Below are 7,416 nucleotides of genomic sequence, written 5' to 3'. Positions count from 1 at the left end.
AAATTGTCCTCTGGTACTTCAATTGTTTTATTTTGCTCATTCCCATTTTTAAGCTCCAAGAGCTCTTTCTCGATCTCTGTTTATTCCTTTCTTTAGCATCCTATTCTTGATTTAAGGTCATGATACTTTCTGAAATATCCATGAGAACATTAGTTAGATTTTAAAAGTTTTCTTCTATTAGGAGGCAGCCTGCATAGTGATTAAAAGGATGGACTCTAAAGCCAGACAGGCTGGATTTGATTCTCAGCTCTGCTGTGGCTTTATGACCTTAGAGAACTTGTCTGTGCCTTAGTTTTGATGGAGTTCAGGACACAATACTCCGAAAGATGACATCTTGGCATAATGATTAGAAAAATGGCAGGAGCAGCAGAAAGGTCTCTCTGACCTGGAAGGAATTTTCTGACCTTCTCCTGAAGCAGCTCCTAAAACCCTCATGTGAGAGGTACTGTCCCTATACCCGGGGGAAAGGAACATCCTGTCTTCAAAGATGAACACAGTGGTATCTGAACAAACAGGCCTTGCCAAGTTTCCCCCAGTTTACTACACTTACCTCATACTGTCTTATGGTATTTCTGCACCACTGTCCACACTTCTTCAAATCTACTGTAAAAACCACTCCCATTTCACATTTGAACCCTTTCTTCAGGTCTTCATTTCCTAATGAAGGCTCCTGTATTACATAAAACTTATATGAGGCCGGGCGCGGTGGCTCAAGCCTGTAATCCCAGCACTTTGGGAGGCCAAGACGGGCGGATCGCAAGGTCAGGAGATCGAGACCATCCTGGCTAACACGGTGAAACCCCGTCTCTACTAAAAACTACAAAAAACTAGCCGGGCGAGGTGGCGGCGCCTGTAGTCCCAGCTACCTGGGAGGCTGAGGCAGGAGAATGGCGTGAACCCGGGAGGCGGAGCTTGCAGTGAGCTGAGATCCGGCCACTGCACTCCAGCTTGGGTGACAGAGCAAGACTCTGTCTCAAAAAAAAAAAAAAAAAACTTATATGAAATAAGTGTATATGCTCTTCTCTTGTTAATCTGTCTTTTGTTACTGGGGCCCAACGAATAAGCCTAAGATGGGTAGAAGGAAAACTTATTTTTCTCCCCTACAGTTTCTTTTCTTTTTTGTTTTTATTCTGTTTTTTGTATGTTTGTTTCAAACAGATACAAGGTAACTATTACACAAAAATTTAAAACTACCAATTTGTTAAACTTAGAAAAGATACTGATTTGTAACTAAAAAAAAAAAAAAAGACCTTTACATTTTTATTTCTCAAGCTAGCTTACCTCTACTTTCTAAAAGTTGTAAAATTTTTGGTTTAAAAATTGTCACTCTATGATTGTCACAATTTGTTTTTCTATGCCATGACAGAAACAAAATACTTTCAAATGTTCTGCGCATTTAAATGAACTAATGTATGTACACAAATTTATTTAAGTAACTTTTATATTAGTAATAAACCAACACATACATTAAATACCTCTTCAGTGTAAACAGGAAATACTGATGATGATGCCAGCATAGAACTGTCAATTCACATTACAGCACAATTAATAATCAATCTGACTAAGTTAGTAATGTTTAAAGAACACAATTAGTCACTATACCTGCCAGAATAATTGAATATGTTAACATTCTCATCACATAAATACCAATTTCATTATCTCATATCTTTCTCCAGGTAGCAATAGCCCTCCCTGTGTGGGGCATGTAGAAGTGGCCCAGAACTTGTTGGTCTAATATTTTCGGTCTAATTCTTTCCAACCTTTGGTAAACTTAGAAAGCCTACAGAGATCTCATATTGACTGTTTTCAATCTTTTAATTGTGACAGTCTTTTTTTTATTCTGTCTTTTCACCTTCCTTTGCCTGTCCATCTATAATTTCAATTCAAGTTTATGTCAGTCTCTTTCTTGAAACCTGGAAATTTCATCAGCTGCAGATTCCCCCTTTTTTTTTTTTTTGCCTTTTCCTTTATCTCCTTTTCAAGCCTCAAAAATTCTTCCTGTTTTTACTTCTGCTGGGTATTACTTTCAGGTAGTAATTTTAGTTTACATTGGCATTGATGGTTTTTCTGCTACTTTTTCTCCTCTTCCTCTTTTAGCTTCCTTTAAGTATAAGCCTATTTAATTGACACTTAAATACTTTTCTGTTTTTTCTAAGCTTCAATCACCAATTTGGTTTTTTTGCTCTTCTTTTTGCTTGTAATTACGTTCTTGTTTATTATCAAGAAGGACTGGCTATCCTTCATCTTTCCCTTTAACTTGAAAGTGTTCTCCCTGTTTGCTGTCTTTTAGTTTTCCAATTTTGAATAGAATGTTTCCCTTTCTTCTAGAGTCAGACATTTTTAATGTATTTTTCATGTTGTTGCACTTTATCCTGCACTCTTCCAGGATGGTGTTGCAAAACTTCCCCTATATATCGTCTCTTCTTTTTATGTTTGCTTCTCATGTTTACAAAGTTCTGGCGATCACAATCATATAGCACCCTTGACATCCTCCTGTTTACTGAAGGAATTTTGCAAAATCTACCATATCTGCTAGAAGACTACTTTGCTGTATTCTGTCTGCAGGAACTGTGCTTAACATTCCTCTTAAAGTTCTCCATGTTTCTAGTGACCCAAAGCCCATATGTCAATTTTCCTTGATACAGTATTCAACTAATTATTGGCTGTTTTCTTGTCTTTATTAAGCTTTTCGTGTAATCAACCTCTGCTCTTTCTTAAAAATATTTACTGTATTTTTAATTGCTTATGTTCATTTCTCTGAGCTTTGCAACAAAATCAGGTGGGGGCGTCACACCTTTCAACTGATGCTAAAGTCACTTTACATTGTTATATATTTTGACCAACTGTTATTGGGTTTTTGCTCTATTTTCTTGCTAGTAATCAATTTATTTTCCAATTCTTGCGGCACACTGCCAAATTGTGAAGTTTTGTTGTTGTTGTAGAGATGATCTATGTTAATAACTTGATTTTTAATTTTTACTGCTGTACATATGAACTTTGCTTTCTTAGTTTGAATAGCTCTCTGGTTCCAGTTTGAAACTGAAAAGGTTAAATTCTACCTGAAGGATGAAAGCAACCAACATTCTGTGCCAAGACAGTCAGGAAGGCAGCCATGTTTCCTGGGGGAGTCTTTGGAACCACTCAAGCCAAGATGACCGGGGATTTGGCTGGGAGGAGATGGGGAAACTACAGACCCTACAGATGGTTTCCTGTACCATGAGGCTAAGCCTGCGGATGCTAGCATGGGGGCAGGAGAGGCTGTGCCTTAGTTTCTTCATCTGTAAAATGAAGTAACACAGTACCTACCTCATAAGGGTGTTGTAATGATTGAACTTTTTATATGTAAACTTTGAACAGTTTGTGGCTCAGATAATTATTTCTAGTTTCTCAGGTCAGTTTTTCTGTATTTTACCTTGCTTATTCTTTTGAATGCTGCTGACATTTCTCACATTTCTCTTTATCCTTGGTCTTCCAGCCATGTTTTAAAAAGAAGGTGTAGAACACTAGGATTTCTTTCCTCTGCTGTTGCATGAGTAGGATTATTTTCCTTCTAGGTCTCTCTGATAAGAAGGGTTTTGACTGAGAACTTCATGCACTCTGTTGAAATGAAGCACATCCACTAGAAAACTTCACTTTAGGGGCTGATGAGCAGGAACTGAATGTCAAGCTATGGATCTCCAAATAAGGTTGGCTTTCATACACACTATATCCTTTCCAAGATTTCAGTTAATAGGGCATTAAATGGGAGTGGTGATGATATACTAAAGTGGTAGATATTGTGAAAAGAATGTATAGAGTACCAATAAAATCTTTACATAAGTTCTGCACTTGACAAGGGAGAAGAATCAATTGCTTAATTAAAAGTGAAATGTTTTTATCACTTTGAAATAATGCCCTAGGATTATTTTGAAAGTGACATGTAGTTGACTCTCTAGAATTGAGAGTAATTCTAGAATCATTATGATATTTTTTGTACATCCTTTAATTTTATTTAATAGGATAATAGATTTTTATTTCCCCCAGGCCAAGGCAATGAAGTATCTTTGGGTCATCTGCAAGCTGGTCCAAAGGGAAATAGCAAAGGAGGAAATATTCTTCAGTAAACAAGCCCTGCAACCCACAAGTGAAGTAAGAATTTCCTGTCCTAGTCTTCGGAGGTGGTCAGTAGCTCTGCAAATTTCTTCACTGAATTAGATTTCATAACTTCCTGTGATGTCATTTGCTATTTTTTCCCCTGGCTTGAATTAAGACTTCCCTTCCAGAATTCTGCCAACCCAGTTTTCTTCAGACCACTTTAGAAGCAAGAATATCTACCACAGGTTCATGAAAAGAGCACTGAATAAGAAGTCAGGATAAGTGGATTTCTAAGGCCAATTTTCCTTCTTACAATTTGACTTCAGAAACCAGTGCTCATACCAAGCTCACATTTCCTTAACAATTCACATTCTTGAAAGGTAGAAAGAGCTGTCTTAGGAAATGGTGTGTTTCCTGTCATTGAAAGTATGCCAAAAGACACTTGAAAACCACTTCTTAAGACTCTTGTGAAACTTTTATATAATAAGATTAGACTTGATGGTTCTAAAAAAAAAATCTCTCTGAATCTTGAAACTCACTGATTCTGTGCTTTAGTTCTATGAAAACAAGAGAAGCAGGGAGGGAATGATGAAGGAACCTAGTGGATCTATTCAGCCTTGTGTGGATTTCAGCCTTGGTCTCTGGAGTTGCTTCAAGCTTCCTGAAGTGGTACTTCTGCCTGTCCATCCTGACTCCATCCTTAGATACCCACTTTCTGATCCAAAATAAGCGTGTCCATATGAGTATCTTTAAGTCAGGGACAGGTAGATGTGTACCCGTAACTGGAGGGTGGCTAACCAATGCAAACATAGATTTCTTTACATTCTTATTCTTCTTTTTAAAAATCCTGTGAATTTTAAATTGTATCTCATAATACCCCTGTTTTAATATAAGATAATATTTTAAATTATCAATTATTGGGGGTGATGCACTTGCCCCAATCCATCTATGCAGATGTTTCTTCCTATGCACAGGGCAAATGCATTTAGTTTAAGAAGCTCAGGGTAACACATTTGACTAGCTGGCACACCGGATTCAGGTTTATTATCCATGGTCTTCTCACATCTTTGGGGTCTGTCTCTGCAAAACCCACCCCCTCCATCATACCAGGTCCCCATCCAATATGGAAGGAGGAATCGAACGATAAGAGAGGTTTGTGATGTTGTTTAAATATCCCCCTCTCAGCTCATTCAAGCAGCCCTTTCACTCCTAAACTGCCTACAATGACACATTATAGCAGAATTATTTCAGAGACCTGTTTCAACTCAATCTGGGTGTGCCTCATTGAGCTAATAAAATCCTCACCCCTGAGAAAGGATGTATTATGTGTTACATTTTGCTACAATTCATGATATGTCTTTGGAGAAGAATTGTACATTTTATATAATTTGTCAAGGATAATTTCAAAATGCATAACATCATCAGTCTCACTGACAACATCTCTAATGGCTTCACTGGATAGTCAGAGTTTTGCCAAATGCAAGCTAAGACTCAGACCATCACACACCTGCTTCCAGCCTATTGTTTCAGATGTATCATCTGTTGAAAAGGCAACAGAGTAGGAAAAGAATTCATCCTTGAAGCATTTCCCCTCTAATTAAGTCAACAGATGTTGTTTGAAGTCTATACCTGGGGATTTATTACTTCAGCTTTTAAAAGTAAGAGAAATTCACAGATCTGCCTACATAATAATTGTGTTTTTTTGGTCGAGGTCGCCAGCCTAGTAATGACAGATAATAGTCAAGAATTTGTGATGGTTGTCATTTTCAAAAACATTGGAATGACATTTTCCAAAAGTGCTTTCATTTGAATTATTATGGGGGCTTTATTGCTCCTGGGCTGGGCTCTCCCTCTCTTGGTGGGAGGCTAGACAGAGCTAGCCTTGCTCAAATGGGCTTGAGGGGTTGGGGGAGGTGGCAGGAAGTAGCTCTCAGGACCTTAATGGTTGGATGGAGGCAGACAGCAAACAGTAAAGTCAGAGGTCAAAGTCAGAAATGCATAGCTAAACCAGTCACTAGGGAAAAACATCCTGAGGCGGGCAACAGTTAACTAATCCTGATGCAGCCTGTGAGTCAAAGAGCCAGTGAAAATGAGAACATGCTCCTTCTGCAAGGAAGAAGTAAGCAAGATGGTATTCTTCGGAAATAGCCAAGAAGATGAGCTCTTGCTGTCTGCTGAAGTGTGAGAAGCCATGACCAAAGTGATACCCAGTGACCTGTGTAGGCTTCAGTTTCCTTATTGTGTTTCCTGGTCTCCTTGCCTAATATGGGTATGGAAAAGATCATATTCAATCTTCTATATGAAGTCTAATATATTATCATCTTTATAATTGTTAAAATTTGTTTTACAATTAAGAAATAGCTGGAAAAATAGATAACCTAAGAAAAACTGGAAAAAAAGAAAAAAAAAAAAAAACAGCTGCATAAGAATTATTTTCCTTTCGTGGCAGAATAAAACAGGGCCGAACAGTTTGGTGTGCTGTTTTCTTTAAATTTAGTCTGCTCTTGTTAGTTTCTAATCAAAATACTTACTTAGCATTCATGATTGATAACATTTGTGATATTTATAATTTTATGAGCAAATTATCTATTGATTGTTACCATGACAGTTCTGCTATTTTCACATATCAAAATTTATATACAAGAAAAAAAAGTCCCAACATGAAAGAATTAGATTTTTTTTTAACACCAGGTCTCAAATTACCCACCTACTTTGACAGTTTTAGTGTCTTGATTGAATATTTTATGATGATACTACTTAAGATAAAAATGTAAAACCTAATTTATAGTGACATCTCTTTATGTAAAAGGTTCCCAAGCTGATTTATTACCAGGCTGAAACATGTCAGTGAATGCAAACATTTCTAAGGTAAAGAGACTTTTCAGTTTTCTTTCACACTCTTAGTCATACAGCTTCAGCTAAACAATTTATATGAAAAACAGTGTCTTTTAATTTTACAATACGCCACTTTATTTTCCTATATCTCCTTTAGTTTTATTCTTCAATTCAATTTAATACGTACTATGTTCTGTACTGAGTAATAAATTTGGAAGCTATTCCCAATTATAATTCATTTTGATACCTGCACATTTGAGGGAACATAATGCCAAAGATTCAGACTTTGTTCTTCTCAGACTGGATTCTTTACTTATCATCCCCTATTCAACAACAAAGTAGGTAATCAGTTGCCAAACTGATGTTGTTTTTCCAGTTTTCTAACTGCCTCTCGCCATCCTGATTTTGTCTCCTGTTAAATTTATTACATTATGTCATTCTGAAAGGAATTTGGAGAAAGTACGTATATATATATAAAATTATTTAATCATATTTTTGGTTGAGGAA

The 7,416-nt window shown here is 36.8% G+C and overlaps 1 long non-coding RNA gene across 1 annotated transcript; it reads left to right on the top strand.

The window, feature by feature from the left end:
* Positions 1-3,509: 3,509 nt before the first annotated feature.
* On the top strand, positions 3,510-6,465 carry LOC117087433. Its single transcript, XR_004438812.1, has 3 exons — positions 3,510-3,686; positions 4,024-4,128; positions 6,188-6,465. It is a non-coding gene; the product is annotated as an uncharacterized LOC117087433 (long non-coding RNA).
* Positions 6,466-7,416: the final 951 nt, after the last annotated feature.

The sequence above is a fragment of the Trachypithecus francoisi genome, unplaced genomic scaffold, assembly GCF_009764315.1.
Source record: "Trachypithecus francoisi isolate TF-2019V2 unplaced genomic scaffold, Tfra_2.0 Lachesis_group10, whole genome shotgun sequence".
Classification (NCBI taxonomy): Eukaryota; Metazoa; Chordata; class Mammalia; order Primates; family Cercopithecidae; genus Trachypithecus; species Trachypithecus francoisi.
Note: the sequence above shows the minus strand (reverse complement) of the source record. Positions and strands in the feature narration are given on the sequence as shown.